The sequence below is a fragment of the Rissa tridactyla genome, chromosome 2 (genome assembly GCF_028500815.1).
Source record: "Rissa tridactyla isolate bRisTri1 chromosome 2, bRisTri1.patW.cur.20221130, whole genome shotgun sequence".
Lineage (NCBI taxonomy): Eukaryota > Metazoa > Chordata > Aves > Charadriiformes > Laridae > Rissa > Rissa tridactyla.
Window position 1 is genome coordinate 152,294,942 of NC_071467.1, and position 23,477 is coordinate 152,318,418.

Genomic DNA, 23,477 nt, shown 5'->3' on the forward strand with positions numbered 1-23,477 from the left:
ATATATGAGAAAACGTGACTTACTTTCCTTAAAAACTGAAGTAGGGGGCGGAAGAAAGAGGATGAAGCATTTCCTATGTACTGTATCTGATTTTATCAGTAGCAGAAAATGACAGCTGAATGAGTTCTCTGTACATTCCATTTCCAGCTCTGCATTTTTAAGTTTTTAGCTATAACATACTGGAAGGTCGACAGGGGTCAAGCTAGGCTCCTCGATAGTTTGCAAAGAAAGTTCTTGAAACTATTTGATTCAAGGTATCTGTGATTTGCCACCAAGTATATGCTACATGATAATTTTGGCTTGGCTGTCAGACATGGTTACGCCATTAACGCAGGTGCTGGAAACTAATGTGTATAATTAAAGGCCTTGGCAACGAGGCTTAGAAACACAAAAGTGCTGGAAGAATCCTTCAGGTTTTCCAGTAGTTGATCCCACCCTATTTATTTCTTTTTATTTATTTCTCTTTTCTGTCTAGCAAATACAATCCTCTGGCCATGCATGCATGGTATTTGCCAGACAGTCTTGTAACTATTGAGAGCAATGATACACGTGATGCTGTAGACAACTCAGACAATTTTTAACCATCTCAGAACAAATCTCAACAACATGGTGGAATATGCGCATGAGTCTTTTCTGCTCCACATTTTACCCTTTTGACAGCCTTGGCCACACTGTGTCATTATTAGAGAACAAAAAAATGGTCTGTCGAATTATTATTATTTGGGAATGTTTTGTCAGAATAATTTATTAAATAGAAAATTCAATTTCCACAAAATTAAAAATGTTCATTTCAGTTTTATCCCCCTCCCCTCAGGAAAAAAATAATAAAAAAAAAATCACGGATTCTCAGAACTCAGGAGATCTGGAGAATGGCAATTCCAGATATCTCTCATCTGTGCAGTCACTCTCTGCGGTCACTCATCACAAGCCAGGAAAGGAATCAATTTACCAGTCAGTGGCCAGTGGTCAGAACAGATTCATTTCTGATGATCACTGAATAAGAAAAGGATACAGAAAAAAAAAAAACAGTTAATAAGTGGCTATCTTTACTTTAATACAAAGTAATTTTGATTGCTTCTAGACAGGTAGTCTTGGACCTTATCTTGTGCCTTCAGGTCAGCTTTGGGTCAACTATGTTGATAACTGAATTGCAGCTTAGTGAAGTACATTGGGTCTGGCACAAATAAGCACACTTCATCAGTGGAGTTAAGCCCTGAAAAGGACGTTTTCTTGGGATTATGCTGGTGCAGTCAAAGGGAAAAGGGCAGGGAAGCCATGTGTGACAGAAAACAGGAGCCACACTTCATATATACTGCTGGACTTGCAAGGTGAATTCCAAAGGGATGATTTTGAATTTCTGCAACAGAAATAAGCAGGATTGTTTTTTTCTTCAGTCCAACCATAAAAGGCTGTGCCATAACCAGGAGTATTAGACGTGACTGACCATCTCAGGTACTCAGATCCACAAATTAGCTCCGCAGCTCTTTCAGTAGTTGTCCCTTAAACCTGAAGTAGATCTATGATTTTAAGAGTAGGGTTCATTTTGCCTTAATTGAGCCATTAAGAATGAGGCATCTAATCTGAATGGATTGTTTAGCCTTCTTCTATAGTCATTGGAGCAAAACAGGTATGTGTGCAAGGTGTTATATGATAGTTGGAGTGACTTGCCTTCTTACAGAACCTATTACTTCATATCCATTACAAAGTGAACCTAGACAACTTAGACTAAACCTGTTACATGTTAGTCAACTCAACTTCTGTGAGATTAATCCTGCCTGGTTTTCTTAAATTCCCACTCTAGACAGACTCGCAAAACAGTTCAAAACCAGTCCCTGGCCTAAATCTTGCCATAACTCAAATGCATTCTCCTACAAAGATCAGTGCCTTCTAGAGCAAACTTAGCAGCTGATCTGCCTCTAAGAAAGCCAGGAAACAAGAATGCAGCAAGTGACTTTTTTCATCAACACCAATCCATGACAGAAGTTCAACTTCTTCCTAGGTCGAGGTGGATTTGAGCCTTCATGTCCTGTCTCCTGGAATGAGTCTTTACCACTAACAGCAGTGGGATGGAGTGGACACTCTCGTTCTCCCATTCTGAGGCTCTACCACTTTATGTGGCCAACTTAAACATTCAATGAGAAAGAGAGAAAGCGAGTACCAAGTAACAGAGGTTGGACTAGGGAACCACCTCGTTTATTATAATGTTTTACTATTACACATTCCTGTGAGTGACTTAAACTCTGGGATTTAGAGTCATCTCTCTTTTTCCATTTCATTGTTTAAATGGGTCAGCTAAAGTGGAAGAACTGTAGTATGTGGGAACAAGAACAAACCTTTACAAGCCCCCTTAATGACTGTGGCACCTTACGAGTTGGGAGAATAGGGCTTAAATTCATTAGACAGAGAAGGGAATTGAATCCAGAACCCCATATTCTAGATGAGCGCCCCAGACGCTGGAAGTTCTGGAAAACAGGGGTGCGGGATAATAGCATTTCCTTCTCCATCTGGTTTTAAAAAGAACCCATTAAAGAAACAGTTTTTTACCCAGCTTTCCGAGAGAAATTGGCACAACAATGGGAGAATGAGTGCCCAGACCCTGGGGATCAAGGAGGGAGGATGTGGAACTCATGCTTTTATTGTCATTTCCTACTATCTAATTTAAGAAACTCCAGTTCAGCAGACTATGTTGTTTTAGGTAGAACTTTTTACAGGATCTCAACGCTTTAGGTATATAGTAAACCTTGATGTGTAACTTAAAGACTAGATGCTACAGTGTTCTAAAGTGCAATGCTCTTGTTGATCATACGGTCTAAGTTTTTGCACCCTAGAATCCACTACCAATTTCTGAACCTATTCTTCGTTAACTTTGGGCATTTTGATTACATATCATCTTATTACACTTCTGTCCGCTGCAGTTCAGGCCTGGAATACTAATTATTATTTCTGTTGCCTTTATGAGGTTTTGGGAGTAAAGTGTTTTATAATAAACGATGGGAATTTTCTTTATCTACTATTATAGTATTATCACTGGGCTTTGGATAAATTTTGGATAGCTTTGGATAAATTGAGGTGTTTTGGGTTTAACACATACTCTTACATGCTCGCCTATGTTATCATAATGTATTTAACTTATTTTTTTAAATAAACACACTCATGTAGGCTGTAGATCAATGAGCTTTCCTTACATGGGAAGATTGATTTTCTGGAAGCCTAAGGCTTAAATATGACTACCTGCTTAGTTTAATTTGTAGTGAAGTGTTTGCACTCGTACCTCAGTCATTTCGCTCATGTAAGGTAGCCTTTTTGCAATGATGGTTGTATTATAGTATATGACAAAAGTCTGAGGTAGGTTTAATATAAGTTAGAATCAACTTAATATAAAATGACCCACAGAATTTCCACAGGGACAGAACGCAGTCTTTCAGCAGCTGACGGAATAATTCCTTATGAAATGATATCAATTGGGATACTGCAACTTCCAAAAGAGTGTAATATATTCAATGTCAATCAACACGAGTTTATGAAAATAGTTCTTGTCAAACCAAGCAGATGTCTTTCTCTAATGGGATTACAAGCTGGGTTAATAAAGGTAAATAGCATTGATACAATATACATGCATTTATGTCAGGCATTCGTCTGAGTGCCCAGCAAACATTTCTTTAAGAAACTGTAATGACTAAAAATCAGCACAGCACACATTGAGTTTATTAGAACTGTCTAACTGGTAGGTCTCAAAATGTAAACAGGGAATCATAACTGAACAAATACGGCTTTTGTGATCCTTGGAAGAGTGAGGTGGAGTTGAGCTGTTATGTCTTCTTTATATTTTGCATCTGTGTGGTTGTGACTACATTAATGGGTCCAGTTATAGGGTTCACCACCTTACCAAGTTGTCTGCAAACTGGGGAGAGGAGAGGAACAATTTGGTGGAGAAGTAGAAGAATAGTTAAGGGACAAGAAAACAAGGATAGTAAACTCAATGAGTTCAATCTGTTTAGTTTATCAAAAGAAACGTTAAGAGATGACATAATCAGAGTTTATAAGTATCTCCATGGAGAAAATACATTTGATAATTAGGGGCTCTTCAGTTCAACAGACAAAGACATAACAAGATGCGGTAGATGGACACTGAAGCTGGAAAAATTCAGATTTAAAGGCATTATTTTTATAAAGAGGATGATTAACCTCTGGAACAATTTAACAAGGATTATGATGAAACCTCTGTCTCTGGAAATCTGTAACTCAGAACAGGATGTCTTTCAGAAAGATTGGATTAGATTAGCACAATGGTTCCTCGAGGTTTTATAATCTAAGAAACACTTGGGTGACTTAACTATTCTGCCTGCTTATGTTTAAACGGATATCTGCCATTTGTATCTTTACTATTTTGTGCTGGCTCAAAAGTGGTAGCATGGACCAAAACCCCTCTCTCAGATGAGAACGTGTTTATATGCTGGTGCACTTTGTGGGTTGCCATAAAACTTAAACTACTCCTTTAAGTAGTTCAAAATGAAATACAGTCTCTGGCAGCAGCAGGATGTACACAGCTGTAGCATGTGTGCCTGTCATGTCATACCCCTAGCAAACATTCAGATCCTGGCATGCATTTTCTTAGCATAAATAGTTTAGAGTACATGCTCATGCACTGAGAGAGAGAAAAATTGCTCAGTCTACCGTAGTAACCCTGACCAATGGGGATTTATTGCCTTCTTTAGAGAAGCAATCTCAATGACACTACTCGACTGGCTTAGTCTATCATTTAGCAGCGCTCAGAAGCAGCTCAATGGCCTGGTCAAAATTTGGACTACAAGCTGCCCAAAAGTAATACCATGCCATGTGATGAGGGTATACAATCTCTGCCTCTGAGAAGAATGGGACTTAAGGGTATCTTTTAATCATAGAATTATGTGTGTGTTTTAATGACTAAGGAAACTGGATTTCAGAGCCTCTTTGTTGGTGCTTCTCCTCTGTGGTGGTGCCGCAGTCAGCAGCTCTGACACGGGTGGGGAAGGGGGCCTCATCCAGCCGACTGGCAGTGCTCACTCCCAGCTCCCCGCCTCTGCTCAACCTCACACCTGGATGCTCCAACCTGTGCTTTGTTAGCTATACTCCAGCCATTCTTAACCCTGTCACATGGTTAAAAGAGAAAACATGTGTGTCAAATTTTTTTTGTGATTACTCCTGGCCTCTTGGACATATTCTAATTTACTTCATTGCATTTCCCCTCTACGTCCTTCCTTGAGTTTCAGTTGGTTGCAGTATTTCTTCATATTTTGTTCCTACCATAACATGCAGAAAAAGAATGTAGATGTTTCAAAAGGAAGGATTAACCATTATATGAATTATAAGGATAACTGTGGTTTCTCCAGGACATAAATCAATCCACATTCTTCAGGATATAAATCATACGCTAAATGTCTGAGACTTAAAGGAGAAACCTCCCTCACCAACATGTTGTTGCATAATTGCCTATTATGGAAGTTTTACATCTTCCTCTGAAGCATCTGGTACTGGTACCATTAGTTTGATCTGGAACAACAATTCCTGTGCGCCTTTGTAGAGCATTCCTGTGACAGTTCAGCAGCTGCTCGATTCCATCTCGTACAGGGCAGCCAGATGTCCCACAGCTTTAAGGTTGTCCCACTTTTCAGCATCCTATTCTGATTCCTTTGCTTGCCTTCAGGAAAACTAGCTAACCTTGTATTTTGACTCGCTTATGCTGTCTAATGCCTTTCACATTGGGACATTAAGCTACCCACAATACGATTGCAACACCGGAGAAAACTGGTCACGGTCAGGGAATTTTTAGAAATCTGGTACTCAGGAAAACATACAGAGAAAAAGTATTGTTCTCCAACTAATTTCATATCCTGTTTTATGTCTTTCTTACTGCAAGGAGAGATACGTTTTGTAAATCACAAACGTGGCAACAGTGATTGCTATAATTAATTTTGTATAATGTTTTCCATTCCAGTCCTTTGTTTTCAGTAGTTCATAACTTTCTAAAGCTCTCACTTATTGATTTTGAATAAGGGAAGGAAATGAAACAAACCCTCTATGTTTTTCTTTATTACTAAACAGTTTTGGTCACTGTTTTCAAATGGCTTTGCTACTCATACATACCATACTTAGCTGTGGGTAAGCAGCTTCCATTGAGATTGATGTAGACATTTTGAAGTAGATTTTTATTTTTTGAAGCTTGGAGCACGTATATAACTCATGCTAGAAATGCTGAGCAGATTTTTCAGGAAATATCTTGGGACAAGTGTGATAACTGAAGAAAAATTGCAGGTATCGTCCGTGATGTTTATCTTGGATGTCCTAGGATGACTGAGATGACCTAGGGAGTCATGCTGAGACCTTGCTGAAAGGTTTAACCATGGGGTTAAACTTTAGTACCCATTCATGAGCTATCAAATTATAGATCATTTAACTTTTTCTAGACACGAGCAAGGTAGAAAGGCATAAAGTGGGATTCAGAACATCAGAAGATGTCTACTTCTGAACTGATCGTCCCAAGCTTTTTTACAGTTAGTGGTGATGTAATCAATATGGTCATTGAAATCATTCTAATGTAGACATGCAAAAGAGGTTGTATGAATTGCTTCCTAACAAAACCCATCTTTGCTGACTAAAGGGAGATTTGAATGAAAAGCATCGGTTTCTACATTAAGATACCTAAACTTTGGAGACATACTCCAACCCATATTCATTTTGACCCACATTTCTTCCATCTTCTTCCTCGTAAGATCCCTGGGCTAACATTTTACAGAGTCCAGTTAGTCTCCTGCCTTTTTTTTTTTAAGCTGGAATCTCTTATGATATGCAAATGGCAAAGTTTAATCCAAGTAGGAATACACATACCTTTTCTTCTTTCTCTATCCTTTTTCTTATTGGTCAGCTGGGGCACTATGTACAGTGGCTGAGAAGGTTTAAATGTGTGAGTGGTGCAGTCAAAGTCGATGATTTCAAGGTTAAGCTCTCTCATTCACCTCACCATTGGGGCAGTGGAAGAATAAGCTTCCATGTTTGACAGCAGTATCAGCTTATGTTCTTCCTGCCTCCCCGTTTAAAAATAGTCCAGCAAAAAAATTGCAGGTCACTTTCCCGATCCAGGTCACTGTGTCACCCCAGTCCAGGTCATGGGCAGCTCTTCTAGCTGTGCTGAGGGTGTGCAGCAAGTACAAGCTGGTTAAACCGACACCGCCTCAGAGAGAAATGTCAAAAATGACCTGAAAAAGAAAGTAGGCAGTAAGGTAAGGAAATATGCTGATGGTACAAAGTTATTCAGACTTGTAGGACAAGGGCAGACTGTGAAGTATTACAAAGATTGAGCGACTGAGCAATAAAATGATAGATGAAATGCAGTGTAGATATATGTAAAGTGATGCACATAAGGAAAAGCAGTCCCAGCTCTACTTATAAAAAGGGTCTCTGAGGTATTTGAGGATTTGAAAAGGTCCAGAGAAGGGCAACAAGGATGATCCCTTTTTTGCTCAAATGTTTTCTGCACAAACAGCAACTGCATAGGCTGGAGCTCCTCAGCTTGGAAAAGAAACTTAGGGAGGATTTGGTAGAGCTCAGTATAATTATGGGTGACATGAAGATTGACAGCTCACTTTCTTTGCCAAAAATGAGAACTGGGGCCATCATGTGCATGCATAAGGGCCAGGTTCAGGACAAACTAAAGAGGGTGGTTCTTCATGTGGTGGGTGATGGACCTGTGGGGACAGCTTGCCAGAGGGTGTTGTGCATAAAATTGGCGTGATATCAACAGGCAGCTGGACAAATACTTGCAAGAGTCGACCTCTGGAGATTACTAAATAGGAAAATCTCATCAAGATGAGAAAATCCTTGAGCTGAAAATAGTTTTAGTCTGAATATGCAAAGCATTACATGTGCTGGCTCTTCCTTGGATTTTTATCTGTGGATACTAATGGACACAAGATACTCAGCTAGGTGGACTGTTGGTCTAAGCCAGAACAGCTGTTTTTGCATTCATCTAGCTATGGCCTTGTGAGTAGGAATTTTTCCTTTTGCCGTGTTTTGCAGTAGTCACTGTGCTGGCTCTCATACAAATATGGAGTCAAGAGATAGTCCTTATCCCAAAAATCTTATCTTAATGGCAAGATACAACCTGTGTAGGGGTAGATGGGAAGGAGTCTAACCAAAGGACCAGCTCAGCAAGTTTTTCCACACTCTGCCTTTACCTTGTATAAATGTGCAAATAAGAGCCAGAAGATAATTAGCTGTTAGAGTGTATCTATAGCTGTGTTTTGTTGAGGAGCTCTTAATGAATTTATCACTTCTAAGTTTTTTACTTCATTCTTAGACAACCTTATAAAGAATTTTGTACTTCAAGAAATTTTTTGATAGGTTTGGGAATGCACTGAGATGAAAAAGCACTTTAACTAAAAGCAAACATGATCACTTTCAGGAAATTCACAACCTCCCAGTGGTGAATTACCCAGTAAGACTCTTTCTGTATTATTCTCAGAAACACTATATTCTGGCAGAAATAAACTGTGGAAATGATTAAAAAACAATGATGCTAGACTAAAAATTTTCTAATTAGATCAACGAATATGAATATGATATGGTGCATGCCAGATTATATATAATTTCATATGATGAACAAGGAATACAAAAATGTATGCCTGTGTTAGTATCCCCCTATAACTATATGAATGTCTACATGAGTTGATCTGTTTGCATATATTTAGGTATTATTTTTACACTGGCAAAGAACGTATATGTGTGAGCACTCATGTCTTCCTGCATATGGCTGAGCTATCCAATTTTCTATTTTCTTTCCTTTCTCTAAAATTTAATTTACCTTCTGCTTCCTTCACATACTTTTTTTTTAAAGCAAAAAACTTCTCTGTTTTACAAGTCTTATAGGATTTTCTTTCCAGGACATCATTTTGGGAAAAATAATCAGCCAAATCATTCCATGTGATTTAAAACCCCCAATATCAAAATAAACGTGAAAGAAACTGAATGGGGAAGGAAAACAGTACTGCAACTTTTGTCCTCTGATCAGCATTTTTGCTGTTCAAGACTTCCTGAGTGGTAAAATAGCTCAGCCACCCATGCAGTCAAGTCAGAGGGCAGAAAATTTTTATATTACTCAGATTTCCTCAAGGGGATGACCACGCTGTGACCTTTTTGCATTCTGTAAAGCTCTGTGACTCAGAGACGTTATGGTGCTTCTATTTTAAAGAGTTTCTCCAGTGAACATTCAGGCTTTCCTCTGTGACACTTTTCAACTCAAGGTGGGTTAAAGCATCTTGCCAGATTTGGGATTCATTCTTGGACTCCCAGTATTAACATATGATTAGCTGTAATAGTCTATTTTGCTGTCCAAACTGTGCTTTACTTATGTAACTTGATGTACTTGAGTAGCCCCACTCATTTCAAGCTCTAATGTAAATGAATGACTTTACTTACAGAGTCATCCCATCTGTTTTTTTCTAGTACAAGCCTGGTAAGCCTTTTTTAATTAATCTGGAAAAAAATCCTTTAAGGCTTGTAAAACTGCAACATGTTCCTGTTAAAGAAAAAAGAAAAGAGAAAAAAAAGATAGCTGTGTGGCTAGAATATAGACCACAGATATATTAAAAAAAAAGAAAACAAACAATGAAGTAGGTGAGCAAATCATAGGTGCTAAATTTATCCCCATTTCCAGGACTGAAGATTAAAGTCTCCTAGGATTAAAATAATAAATATAGAAATGTAAATGTGAATTTCAAGATGAAATTTCATTGTGACAAGTGCTGCAAGTTAAAATGAACAATTTTTCAGTATTGTCCTGATGTACTTCATTCTGTTGCCTTCTATTTTCATGGGTTTGTTACTTAACAAACATAGTTATAGACATCAAAGAGAACATTTAGAAATATACAGCAGATTTTTCTTATAATCCTGTGTATCTAAACTGTGGGTAGCAGAAGAAACCATTCTCACAGTTTAAGAAGCAGGACAATTAATACAGCTTTTGCAGTTTGATGCCTTATACATGGGGGACAAGGAGATGATTGGAGACAGCCAGCATGGCTTCACCAGTGTAAGTCCTGCCTAACCAAGCTAATGGCCTTCTATGATGGAGTGACTACCTTAGGGGACAAGGCAAGAGCTACGGATGTTGTCTATCTGGACTTCTGTAAGGCCTTTGACACGGTCCCCCCCAACATCCTTCTCTCTAAATTGGAGAGAGATTTGACAGGTGAACTGTTAGGTGGATGAGGAGTTGGTTGGATGTTCGCATCCAGAAGGTAAATGTCCAGGTGGAGACTGGTGACTAGTGGTGTCCCTCAGGGGTCCATATTGGGACCAGTACTGCTCAATATCTTCATCAATGACATAGATAGCAGGATCAAGTGCACCCTCAGCAAGTTATGTACTTGCTATTAAGTACTTCAGTACTTAAAGGGGGCTTACAAGAAAGATGGGGACAAACTTTTTAGCAGGGCTTATTGTGATATGACAAGAGGTAATGGTTTTAAACTAAAAGAGGCAAGACTTAGACTAGACATAAGGAAGAAATTTTTTACAATGAGGGCGGTGAAATACCAGAACAGGTTGCCCGGAGAGGTGGTAGATGCCCCATCCCTGGAAATGTTTAAGGCCAGGTTGGGCGGGGCTCTGAGCAACCTGATCTAGTTGAAGATGTCCCTGCTCATTGCAGGGGGGTTGGACTAGATGGCCTTTAAAGGTCCCTTCCAACCCAAACCATTCTATGATTCTATATAAAAGTGCTGATGGAATAGTTTATGAGGAAATGTAAGTAGGTACTGTACACAGTGTATGAACAAATTGAGAAATATTTGATCAATCAGCTCATTGTGACACTTTTCCCCACTTTGCACGGCTGCTTTACTGCTACATTGTAGCTTGGCACAGGGAGCTGGTGAAGAAAACAAGAAATACAATATATGTAGAAAAGCAGGTGATAGTGGAAGAGTAAGAAGTAACCTGAGTGTCTCCTGTAACTTGCACATCCCAAAAGCTGTGGTCGGGTGGGAGACAGGTAATTTCACATCCTTGTTTTCCCTTCACTCCAAAGAGGACAAAGCAGGCAGAGAGCCAGGGCAGGACCCCGTGTTTGATTCACAGCTCTTGTACAGGCTGCAAATGCATTTTCTCCTGTTCCTGGGTTTTATGAACCAGGTAGTGCACACACGTAAAGAGGTAACAGTGTAAATGTCATTAAAGCAAAAGAAGAAAATTCACTATCTCGTACTCTGAAACTCTGTGATCTTTCCACATTATTCTGGGTTACTTGTTATAGTACATAAGAGCTAAATACAATCTCTAACATTTCCTAAGATGTGTTGTGGGTTTTAAATAAAAAAACAAGGGAAATCTAGAACATGACTTCTAAGTTGCATTCAGTGTCTGACGAAAACACAGGTAAGAGAAGACATTTAAGTGAAGTTATTCAATAACACTTGTAAAATACTTCCAATGTAACGTAAAAGTCAGACCAATTCACTTGCCTGTGTAGAGACATCTAGTGCAATTTTATGCAATTTTATGCAACTCAGGATATGCAGGACACTAGTGCAGATATGGCACAGGACCTAGGAGAGACCCACAGCTTTCTGGAGGGGCCTTTGGAGGCCACATGGGATACCAGGGGTTTCTAACATCACCCTATGAATTCCCCTTCATGTGTCTGCTAAGGGCTTATCATCCAGTCTCCTACCACTGTCAGTCATATATCCTGTCCCAGGTGACTTAGTCTAAATGAATTTTCCCTCCTTCCATTGAAGGAACCTAGATGACTAAATAGAGTAGTCTCTGACATGGCTAAAGGTAGGGAATGTCAATCTGTCTCCCTGCGCTAGAATATTATTAAAAAGGAGTTGTCAAATCTATACAATAGTTTGTATCTATGTAATACAGCTCAGCCATCAGTCATCCCACCAGACCATGGTTATACGGCTAGTTCGATTGCCTGAACAGATAAGGGGCAGTCACGAACTTCTCTGGTCTTTTTGTGGCTCTCACAGATAATCTACATGTAAAGGGGAGAGAATCCAGTCCTGACACCATCTTTCTGGGGCTGCCCAAAAGCAGTTAAGCCAGATTTCTGAAGTTGAGTATCAAAACTGATTGATTATTTAGGTACTTAAACAGGCATGGATTTTCAGGTTTAATAAATGCAGTCATGCCTCAGTTTATTGCCAGTCAGTGTGGCTAAAAAATACCTGGGGACTCAAGACAGGGAGGACAACAGTTTGCAAAATGCCGTTAAGATTAAAAGCATTGCTTAACATCTCATACAAACTGAAGTTTGCAAGAAAAGAGCATGTTTTCCAGTCAGCTTTGATGGTGGGGCAGAGAAAGAAAACACTACTCAACATTTTCTGAGAGGAGAATCACAGATTCTGCTGAATTCTCCTTTATCTATGACTGATTGAATTATCCATTGCAAATAGTGTTTGTTGCTAATTTGGCCGTTTTGCAGTTCCTGAATCATTCTGGAAACAATCCTGATTTCTACAAACACAGTTGTTATTTGTGAGTATTCACTGAAGAGTTTTATGTGAACAGATTTCAGCTTATTTTTTTTGTTCGCAAATTGTTAGTGTCATCTATTCACTATTTGAAGTGTTTGACTGGTCAACCAAATCACATACTATTGTCTGCACTCCCTGATTGGGTAACTGAAACTTATAAATACAAGTATAATGAATAGCAAATGATGAATAGCAAATAGGGTATAACAAATATTGGATCATCTGAAATTTCATACAAGAAATACATAATTCATGTAACTTTTAGGACTCAGACATTTCCCTGTATACCTGGCAGCTTCCAGAACATCCTGGAACTATGAGTAATGTATGTCAGAAATACCAGCAATTATATTCTCCATTTTATTAGCATTGCATTCAAGAATCAGGACTTCCATGGGTAAAGAAATGTTGAACATACTGGCAAGAGTGCATTTATCTGCATTTATGAATGTACAGATGTGAGTCATTATTACTTTTCACAAAAGTTCTAAATATATTATTAAAGTATGAATGTATGAACATAGTACATGATGCTTTTTCAACCAATAACAGGACATGACTTCTTCATATGTACGAAAATGGAATAGAGGAAATGAGCATGGACAGGGAACGTGTTTTAAATTGAGATTTGATGAGGTAGAAGAAAACAGTTCCAGATTGCAGGAGCTTCATGAAAGAAGATTTTCAACTAAGAAAATGTTTTAATATTGTTTCTTAATTCTTGTTTTCTTTTTGACTTCTTTTGTTTTGTTTTTAAAGTCTTGATTATTTTTAGTTAATATATTAAAAATATCTGTATTGCTGATCATTTCTTCTTTTTGTCTTTAGACATGAAGTTGTCATATATTTATAAATACACCCTGGGGTAGCGAGATTTAATAAATAACTGATTACTAATGTTACTAGTATTTGGTTTGAAGGAGAAAAGTTAGATATAAAGAAAAAACAGTGATGGTTTGTTACCTAACAATTTTCCATGGTTTGGATCCAGACAGTCAATGTACTTAATACCTTGACCCAGTGGCCAGGAGGATGTTTTGGCTGATCCAGGTGCAGCACAGGTAGGGACTGCCCCTCCACCTCTTGTGCATCCCTTTGCATCATTGCCTCTAACTCCTTCATGCACGTACACCTCATCAAGGAGGATTCTTGGACAAAAGTAAACTGGGCAAAGATGGGAAGGGACTTGGGCTTATAAGCCCTTTGAGTCCATCTGGGGACCTGCCAGCCAGAGCCGCAGGAAGCAGGTACCATCTAACCTATTTCCTAATGGGATCAGTCAGCAAAAAGTAGTCAGGACATCCTGTCATTGGTATTTGCAAAGGCCAAGAAACAAGTTCTGTGGGGGACGTAGCATTGTCCTTTTCAGCTTTTTTTCTCTCTTTCTTAATTTTTTTTTTTTCAGCATTAACAGCTAGCATTCATTTTTATGCAGAATAAGGGCAATGGTACCCCAAAACCCAGAAGGTTCCAGTGAAGGAAGGCATACCAAGTCCAGCCCACAAAGGTAACAGACATGGAAACAGGCTTTGGGACATCAAGTGATGGCTAGGACCACTGCACATCTGGAAAGATTTGCAGGGGGAAGGAGAAGACCTTGCTAAGGGAAACTGTCACAGACAGCTTGAGCAAACTCAGTCTCCTCTCTTGAGATCCCCAGAAGGTGAGGGAGAGAGCGTCTCTATGCCATATATAAGTGGATGTTGTATACGCAGTATAGATATATGCAAAACTGCAGTGTGCTGTTTCAATCCCTCATCCAGTGTTTGGGTCCTGATTTGCCTTTGGTCAGATCCAATTTTGTGCATGTGAAAAATATTTTCTGTGATTATATGAAGGACAGACATAGAGCCTAACTAAATATACAAATATTTAAAAAAATAATTTATACAAAAGTATGAAGTACAGTACTGCTGTCATGATCTGTTGATTAGTTTAAGACTATCAGTCAAAGGGGCAGATCAAAGTTGCATGGTTGTTACGGCTTTTGGCACAGCCACTTAGTCAAATGCCAGTAGCCTTGCTTTCTGTTTCAAGGAGAAAGGGAAGGAAACTTCTTGGGTATGTTCTCGGTGGGTCTTCATCATTTTGAAAGACAACACATCACAGGGTCTTTCCTGAAGCTCATTAGCTACTGCTAAGGAATTCCCAGCCTTTCTTTCTACTGAGTTCCATGACAAAGCAGTGTTTTCTCCATTCTCTTTGGCCATGCCCACGACTACTTCACTCACTCTGATGGCTTTATACTCACTTCTGCTGCTGAAATACCTGTCCATAGCTTGCCATGCAGTTATAACCAGTCAACCTGTCAGACCACAGGTAGCAGCTTTTGATTAAGCCTTGCCGTGTGACCCATTGCCTTTGGCAATGGCTTCTGTTGTTTCTAGGAATCTCACTAAATGCAGTTTAATTACTCCTTTCCTTAAGGCTGAGCAATGGTTGTTTAGCATGACCATTGCTTAAGCCAGTTCAATAATTGTCTGGAGACCAAAGAGTCACTTGAGAGCAGTCACTCATTTTTTCCAGTATAACAATATTATTATTTCCTGGCCTTGCCATATGGGCTACATGAGAGTGGGACACATAGCCAATTAACTGAGATAAAGGTTTACCTTAAAGCAATAACGATAGTGCATTTAGTGCACTTTGGAGCCATGGTTATCATTACTGAATTATAAATATTAATAACAGTTAAACACATTGTCAATGGTGCAGCCATTAAACATCTGCTACCTCTGTTACATGGTGCTTTTTAGCTGGAGTGAAATCTCGACTTTGAGGCATACGCAAGTGCACTGATACTCATGACTTAATGTAACCCAAAGTTCTAGTGTCTCCGTAATGGCATTTTGACTGCAATATGGCTAATATAACACATATACTTTTCAGGAATGTCTGTTTTTCCAGACTGTTGATAAGGATTGTTATTATCAATGAACATAGAAATAGAAGACAGGATCTACTGATGCTTGCACTGCAGGCTCAGGGCTTCAGCCACAAGGGATGAATTGAAGACCAACATGATTTGGGCACCTAAATCCCTCACAAGTGCTCCACAGGAATGCAAAAATTACATCCTCCTCATCAATACACTGTGGTATCCTGCGGAATTCATATTTGAGCCTTGTTTGTCACCAACAAAGGATTTCCTTTCATGAAAACAATAATTGTCTAATTTTTATCTACCAACATGTGGGAGGGTGTACCAGTCTTCTCCCAAGATCTGATTTTCTTGATATCCACCAAGACATCCTGTGCAAAAACCATCAAATATCAATTATTCCGAGAGGAATCATCTATTTATAATCTTTTCCTCAGAACTAAAGACTATAAATATTTTTTTGATCTCTGGGCACGTAAATGAACATGTAACTGTGCATAATCCTTAGGAAGCTGAACAGCAAGAAGAAACTTTACTGTAGCAGACTTTATTTTTTAAGAGTTTCATTTGGTGTTTTTTATCTCAGGTAAACGTACCTTGACGATATGCCAGAGAAAGAAAGAAAATAATTTCATCTGCCAGATCTTTTTCCCAGAATTACTTTGTTCCAAATCTAAGACCCAGTGGGGAAGAAGTGATTAACTCCCAAGGTCATTTAAGCATCAAACTGTACTTCTGGTAAGAAAAGGCCCCCTCAGAAGGAACAACCAATGACACCATTATTCTCAAAGCTGCTGTAATCAGAATTTTGTAAAAGCAGAAAGAAAGCAAAGAGTAAAAGAAAGGAGGGAGGAAGAAGGGTGTGAAAAGCACAACATGTTAATATCTGCATTCCTCCTAATTTCATAGGAGGCAGAGAACAAACCAGGCTCCAGTTCATAGGCAAGACATTATGTGAACAGATACTTTATTGGATTGGCTTCAAATCCAGAAAGACCAGACTATTCTGTTGATCAACTAAAAAGTTAAGAGGCAGTTTGGTCTAAAAGGGAGAGGCTATCTTATTGCAAATTCTTAAATTCAGTAGATGAAGTCCCAGTAAGAAAAGACCAAAGGCCAGGAAATGTTTTCTAGAGATTAAACACACTTTTTATATGCAATGGAAACAGCTTCTGCAATGACTACCGACTCCCAGAATCCAAAATCTTTATTAAAATAAATGATCAAGTGACCATGCAAGATTTTTATATTAAGGACTTAAAGGAAGTTTTGTTGATTTGAATTTAGACTCAGACTTGTTTCGGATTCAGCTTTGAATCTCACTATAACTCAATTCTGCTACAAGCATTACATCTTCAGTGAATCTCCAAGGACTTTGGGAGGTAAAAATATTTACACATCTCTAGTATTTTAGTTCTTGATTTACATCAAAATCCTATGTGGTTAGTTCCCATGTATATTAAACAAAAAAGAAGGCTAGAATTCAACATGTAATATTCATTCAGAGTATAATTGAATCAATGGTATTAACTGTGCAGATTAATTTAGCCACTATAGGATTATGGATAAAAACATATTTAGCAGAAGCAATAAAATGACAATTCAATGTATTAAAGGGCAACTTGCAATTCGACATAAATAAAACTGAGACAAAAGCAGACCCCAGCAGAAGCAGAAAGTGCAAATTGTTAAGTAAACTGTCTAGTTAAACAAGACTAACACTATGCAACAACACTATACATTGCCAACTTAGAGCTCAGTTGAAGGTGTCACAGTGTAAATGTCAGGTCTAAAAACAATGTTATATGTTTTGGAAATCCGTCGCAGTGGTGTTAGGCAATTTTATAGAAAAGTGATGAAGAGTCGTAAGAGTGGATGTCGCCCAGAGGAGGGTAAGCATTCACCGTACTTCGGTGGAGGTAGACACCCCAGGAATATTAGCTCAGACCTGGAGGTTTTTTTAAGCATGTTTGATTGCTTCTTGCAGTGATTTCTGTTTAGGATGCAGGGAACTAAGATCACTTACTCTGGATGAATCTTTGCAGTGAATTTCTAATTAAAAGAAAAAAAAAAAGAAAAATGAGTGAAGGATTCTCTGTCCAATTTCCCAATCCATTCTTGGTATCCAGGTAAACCGAGCCACTGTTTAGCAGCCACTATGATTTACAGTTCACACTACATGTTTCTTTGTACAGTATTTTGTAAATGCCAACATCTGAAAGCCAAAACCAGCAATGTTTTTGGCTAGAAAATAAGAATGTACCTCTGTACACATTGGGTTTGGTGAGGTTGTTCTCAGGATGGGGTGGTGAAGTGTTAACCTGAGTACACACCCAGGATGGCTGGCACACACCGACTGCTGCCCTTGCTTTGTCTTGAACTAGAAATTCCTGCACTGTATGTATCAAGTGGAAAGTTTTTAAAAAAAAAATCAACAAAAAAAAGGTGCCATACTTTCTAATGTGTTAATAGGAAGCATTAGTCTGTGGTACTCGCTAAAGGATTTACTGCCACTAAATTTGGTCTAAAACTAGCTTGGGGATAATCTGATAAATTCACTCAATTTATAAACATTTGCATGTTATTTATTCATATCGTTTACATGTGTTTGCCCTGATAACACTAGCCTATGTGAAACAGCTGTCAGCAGCCACCAGAATCTGCTTGTTCACTCCTTTTTGCTGGAAGCCAAAAACAACTGCCCAGGCCCCATGAATACATGCAGTTCATTTATCCCAATTAGAAACTAATTTCAGGCAAGTGCCACTAACCAAGAACAATGTGAGACAGAACAAGAGAAATTATCTACAGCAGCGCAGTAAACGAAGAAAGAAATAAATGAATATTGAGAGATCCCATGGAAAGTGGCTTCTCTTTGCCAAGCTATAGATAATATGTCTTTCTGTTGCTGAGGTTTCTATTATTCGTGCAGACACATCAAGCTCAAATTTTGAATTCAGTCAGGGTGTTTGTCTCTGATTTGCAAAACTCAGATGAGACTCTCGCATGAAAATATTTTCCTCTCTAGTTGCAGTCATGAATACTGCAGGAACAGCCTTCTTCACAGCCTGCTGGCATGGGCATGCCTACCTTCTGCGCTTGGCCAGCAAGTCTGAGTGATAAAACACTTAAAAGTTTCAGAACTGCATAATATTTCATTCCAATTTGGACTGAGATTTCAGGAGGGCTCTTCCTCGCTTGATGGCTGCTGCTCATCTCTAAGCTAAACATAAGTACCTACATGCACCTGATCTATAGTTTTACCAACTGCGATTTCCCTTTTATTGATTCTTTTTAATGCTGACCATCATAGTTTTTCATATTTGGGTGTCCTGACTTGTGTGTTACATTGCAAAGGCCAAGGCTGTCCAACCTCTTGTGCAGACATGTAACCAAAGTGAATGAGGAAGCACGAATTTGACAGGTACCACCATTCTATAGACACTGAAACTTCCCTGTCAGGTCAACGTGAATTCTACATGGTTTTCCCTTGTCTTCATTTTTATTTGTTTACAATTTTGCATGAAATGTTACCAGCAGCACTGTAGAATTATGGTGAATCATGTGAAAACAGAGCAAAAGGCTTCATTTCACATTATTTTTAAAATAACTGTAAACAGCCATTAATCGGTTCTAATTGAAATGCATCACCTTTTCAGGAGCACAGTGTCACCTGTGTGTGCTGTAGCGCAAGTGTTTGACACTTAAGGTTTCATTACAACACACACTCTAGTCTAGCAGATAAGTTATTCAAGGTATGAATTAGAGTAAAAGTACTGCTATTAATATTAAAATATGTAGAAAAAAAGGATATTAAAAATGTAATCAAATCCCTAATTTGTATACTTATTCTCTAAATGAAACTGGGTTTTTTTGTCAGCTATTTCATTATGGGATAAACAGGAAATTCTAATCTGGAAAAGATGTTAAAGTATAATGAATGTGAGTACAATTCTTACTTATTATTAAAATAACATACTAAGAAATGATCATATGCCATACTATGACATCACGAACTAAGTAAATATAATAAAAATACTAAAATAAAGTAAAATTCTATTTTTTTTCAGAGTACAATTGTTTTGGGATTCTGTTTTGCAGAACATTTGCTATTCTTCTGATTTGAAATGAAAAACAATCAAGATCTCAAAAACCCATTAAAGGTGCTTTTCCAAATCTCGATCATGTCCAGTGGTAAAGCATACAAATCCTGTTAGAAATAGTAATTATCTTTCGGAAAGACAGACAATGTTTGAATAAATTTCTCGTGGCTTTTCAGTGCAAAAATTTGAGACAAATAAGATTACAGCAGGCAAGGTAGCTACCGCTAGACTATCAACAAAAGGAGATTGAACTGTACTCAGGAGACCTTGAAACGGGTGTCCTGCTTCGCGAGCATAGTGTGACTTTCAAATGACAGGGACTAAGTAGAGGTTACAGATCACTGCACTTGCTTGTCAATGTTACCTGTGATGCTTAACAATTAGTTTTGTGACTTGAATTTGCAGGAAGAGATAATTATGTACAATAAAACTTAGGAACCCTTGTTTGACAATGATGGTACGAGTGAAACACTTCTCTAGGTACTGAGGCACGAGTTTTGCCTATGTGTGTCCCTCTTTCCCTCCCTTCCTCTCTCCCTTCCCTCCTTCCTGTTGCCTTCTTCTCTCCCTTTCACCCTCTCTCCTGCCCTTAGCCTTTTTTCCTATTTTTTCCCTTTTTCTAAAGATTTTTTTCATGGCAGAGTGCCTCACAAGCTTTTAAGGTATGACAACTTGAAAGCAAAGTTAAACACTTCTGTCACCCTAAGTATGCACACTACATCAGCTTTATGCAACATTTAATAAATTCACTCCATTATTTTAAAATATAGTTTATATTTTGGAAATTAGTACCTCACACACTCATTAGGGTCAAAAGTGAGTTGGTCCCGTTTGTTGAAATGATTTATGTGATGTCTTTTTTGGTTATATAAGTATTCATATATAATGAATGATGTATATTTTCAAAACAATTATGTAGCTCTCTACTGACACAGAAATTACAGATGGCCTATGTTAAATACGCTTTTTTTTTTATTATGCATGAGGTCTATATAAAAAATCTTCAGCTGTGTCAGAATTAGATTCAAACAAAACTTTTTAGTTTTAGAATAGCTTCTCATTGTGAACAATGTAAAGTAAACATTCTGTGTACTAGTTTAGACATAGGATACTAAGGTAATGATAAAAGTATTTTATTATTTGCTTGGCTACAGTAAAGGAGTTGAAAAAAGAGAGGAGTGGAAATGGATGTTGCAAGCTGCAGAGCCACATCGTCATGTTATTCCTAGGGACAGGAATTAGCATTAGCTCTTACTAACAGCTTTTGCTTATACTCCCTCCAGCGTTCTCTGGCCATGAGATCCTGGTTCTGTAACTTGAGACTTCTTTTTTATTTACATGCTATGGGCATCAAAAATAACAAAATATACTTTGATTTTCATTACTAAGATTTTGGAGGGGGAAGTTCATATTCCATGCAATTGCACCAATGCCTTCATTAATTACCTCTTGTTTACACATCAGGGTCCCATTGGCAAACAATTTGCTTTACTTAAAAAAGTGTAACACGTGCAGTGTTGATCGTTCAGATACTATTGGCTTCTAAGTTCAATTTCAGGTGTATTCTTACACGACTCAGCGCAGTACTCCAAGCCTCTGTTCTTGTCACTATAATTTTATGAACATTTTGCAGTGAGATTTCTGTTAACCCTGAGGCTCTCAAACAGTGTTTAAGATGAAACAGCACCTGATCATCATTGATCATTTGCCTACTTATAAAGAAGAAAAGAGAATATGCTAAGGAATGAACAACAACAACAAAAGTAAAATAATTAACAACTACTTCGTTCCCACACAGCAAAAACTAGATGTCAACTGATCAGTTCTTTATGCCTGCATACGCTTTTAAAGTGATTTTCCTTCAACAGCTATCCCCATCAGAACATGTTCTACAGTTGTAAATCAGTGCCAGTGAATTAAATTTTGCTCAGGGCATTGTGTACTATTACAATATAGCTATTAATGGAGGGAAAATAAACATGGAAAAAATGTTTAACATGACATAGGATCTGACTTATTAACTGATTCAGAATAAATGAATGTCAAGAAAATAACGACAGCCCCAGGATCCATACAACATATAGTTGTTTGAAAAAGCATTTCACCAATGGCTTAGAATATGTTATTCTTTCATTCTGTTGTCTGTGCTTCCAAGTGAGGGAAACATAGCTTCAGTTAAAAAAAGGAAGGAAAAAAGAAACACACCATTTCAATTAAAATATTGCATAAAAGAGAATTTCTATATCAGAGGGTCAGGGTAAAGACAGTGATTAACAGAAGAGAATGTATGACCAAAGTAAAGCAAGACTTGTTTCTAAAAAAGCAATTGCTTAACACAAGAAGCATGAAAAACCCATTGCCATGGTGCTGGATGTGTTGTTGTTTCTTTCTGACCTCACCTTGTCCAGTCAAGATGACTAAAAGCCTTACTTTGTTATTTACCAGCTTTTAAGCATATGGTTTTTGACAGTCTTCATTATTCTTTAATAAGTTTCTTTTGTAGTGGAACTCACCCTTTAGAAACTCAGTTAAGGAACTGAATTGAATGTTTCATCTAGAGCAGGTTCATTTTAATTCATTTAAATATGTAAAGACATTCTGTTTTGTTTCGTGGTTTTTCTTTAAATACCCGTGGGCTTGCAGGCAGAGAGGTATATAGCCTTATCTCTTAGTGAAAAGTCAGGTTTCAGTTCCCTGCAAACTTTTCCTTGTTCAAATTAGGGCATCTCAACGCAAGAGCTGGTTAAAGTTTCATGTTATAAGGGATGGGTTTGCCTTGGCAGATTAATTTACCAGCAGGAAAATCTACTTCTGTTTTTCTTAATGCCAAGTTTTAAAGCCTGCTTACTTTGTGGGTGGTGTGATTCAAGAGGAAGCAGGGTAGCCACAGGCATGGGATCAGAGCTTCGTCCTTATGCACATGAGCAGGTGTGTGGGTGTGAGAGAAAAGAAGGCGCGAGGGCTCTATCCTTCCTCCCAGCACCCAAATAACTCTCCTTGGCATCCCGGGGCACCGTGCATGCTTGTGACCATGTTGTGTTTCCCTTCCATTTCGACAGGGCTGGGAAGCTTGAAGAACTTGCAAACGTATTCCTGGGTTTGAAATGAGAGGAGAGGGAGGAAGCCACGTGCGCAGGTTGGAGCCTTACAGCCCTAAGGAGGGTTTCACAAAGCCCAGAGCGAATTCCACCGTGCAACACCGTGACTGCAAAAGGGGGCAGCGGGGCTCCCACATGGCGAGAGCAGCACTTGCAGAAGAACAGCTGCAGAGAGGTCCAGAAGCCACACGGTTTCCCAAAAGGCCAATGTCGCAGTCGACCTCACACAGTGAACTAGGCCTTTTCCCATGCACACCTATTTGGAAAGAGGTGTCAAATTAAAATGAGTGCTTTTGTATATGTTGATGCTAATGGTTAGTGTAATAAAAGACAACAGCATTTATGACATGAGAGTCTGTGGGCTTCTCCCCAGTCGGTTTTAATATAGGTGTAATTATCAAAGGAAACAATGTATGAACATTTGCAGGCCTGGTCAGCCATTGACACAATCAAACAAATCCCGCGGACACTGATGGGAATCACAGCACCTTCACCCATCACAGGCAAAATCAGCTTTTGTTTGGACATGAATTTTGCAGTTTTAACTATGTAATACAGTGTGCGCTTGCTCCAGATATATACTTAGGCAACACTTTAAAGTTGCTGCAGCTCCTGTAGATATACCTGGGTGAAGTTTTAAATGAGCTCTAGCGCCTTTACTCCTCAGAGGTGGCCCTGTGCTGCTGCTGCGGCAGCCACTGCCAGCTGCCCTCAGCCTGGCTAGTCTAAAGGTACCTGGTGTGCCTCTAGCTGTGTTGCAGCATGGAAACACTCAGAAATATTCCTTCAAACCATAATGCTTTACTTTTACCTTATCCTGAGACTACTGGAGACAACCGCTAAGTACCTCGTACAGTGCCTGGTTTGACAG

The 23,477-nt window shown here is 38.6% G+C and overlaps 1 long non-coding RNA gene across 1 annotated transcript; it reads left to right on the plus strand.

The window, feature by feature from the left end:
* The first annotated feature begins 7,165 nt into the window (after nucleotides 1-7,165).
* On the plus strand, nucleotides 7,166-22,929 carry LOC128904763 (uncharacterized). The gene is made up of 3 exons (XR_008464632.1): nucleotides 7,166-7,256; nucleotides 13,960-14,031; nucleotides 22,568-22,929. It is a non-coding gene; the product is annotated as an uncharacterized LOC128904763 (long non-coding RNA).
* The last annotated feature ends 548 nt before the right edge of the window (nucleotides 22,930-23,477 follow it).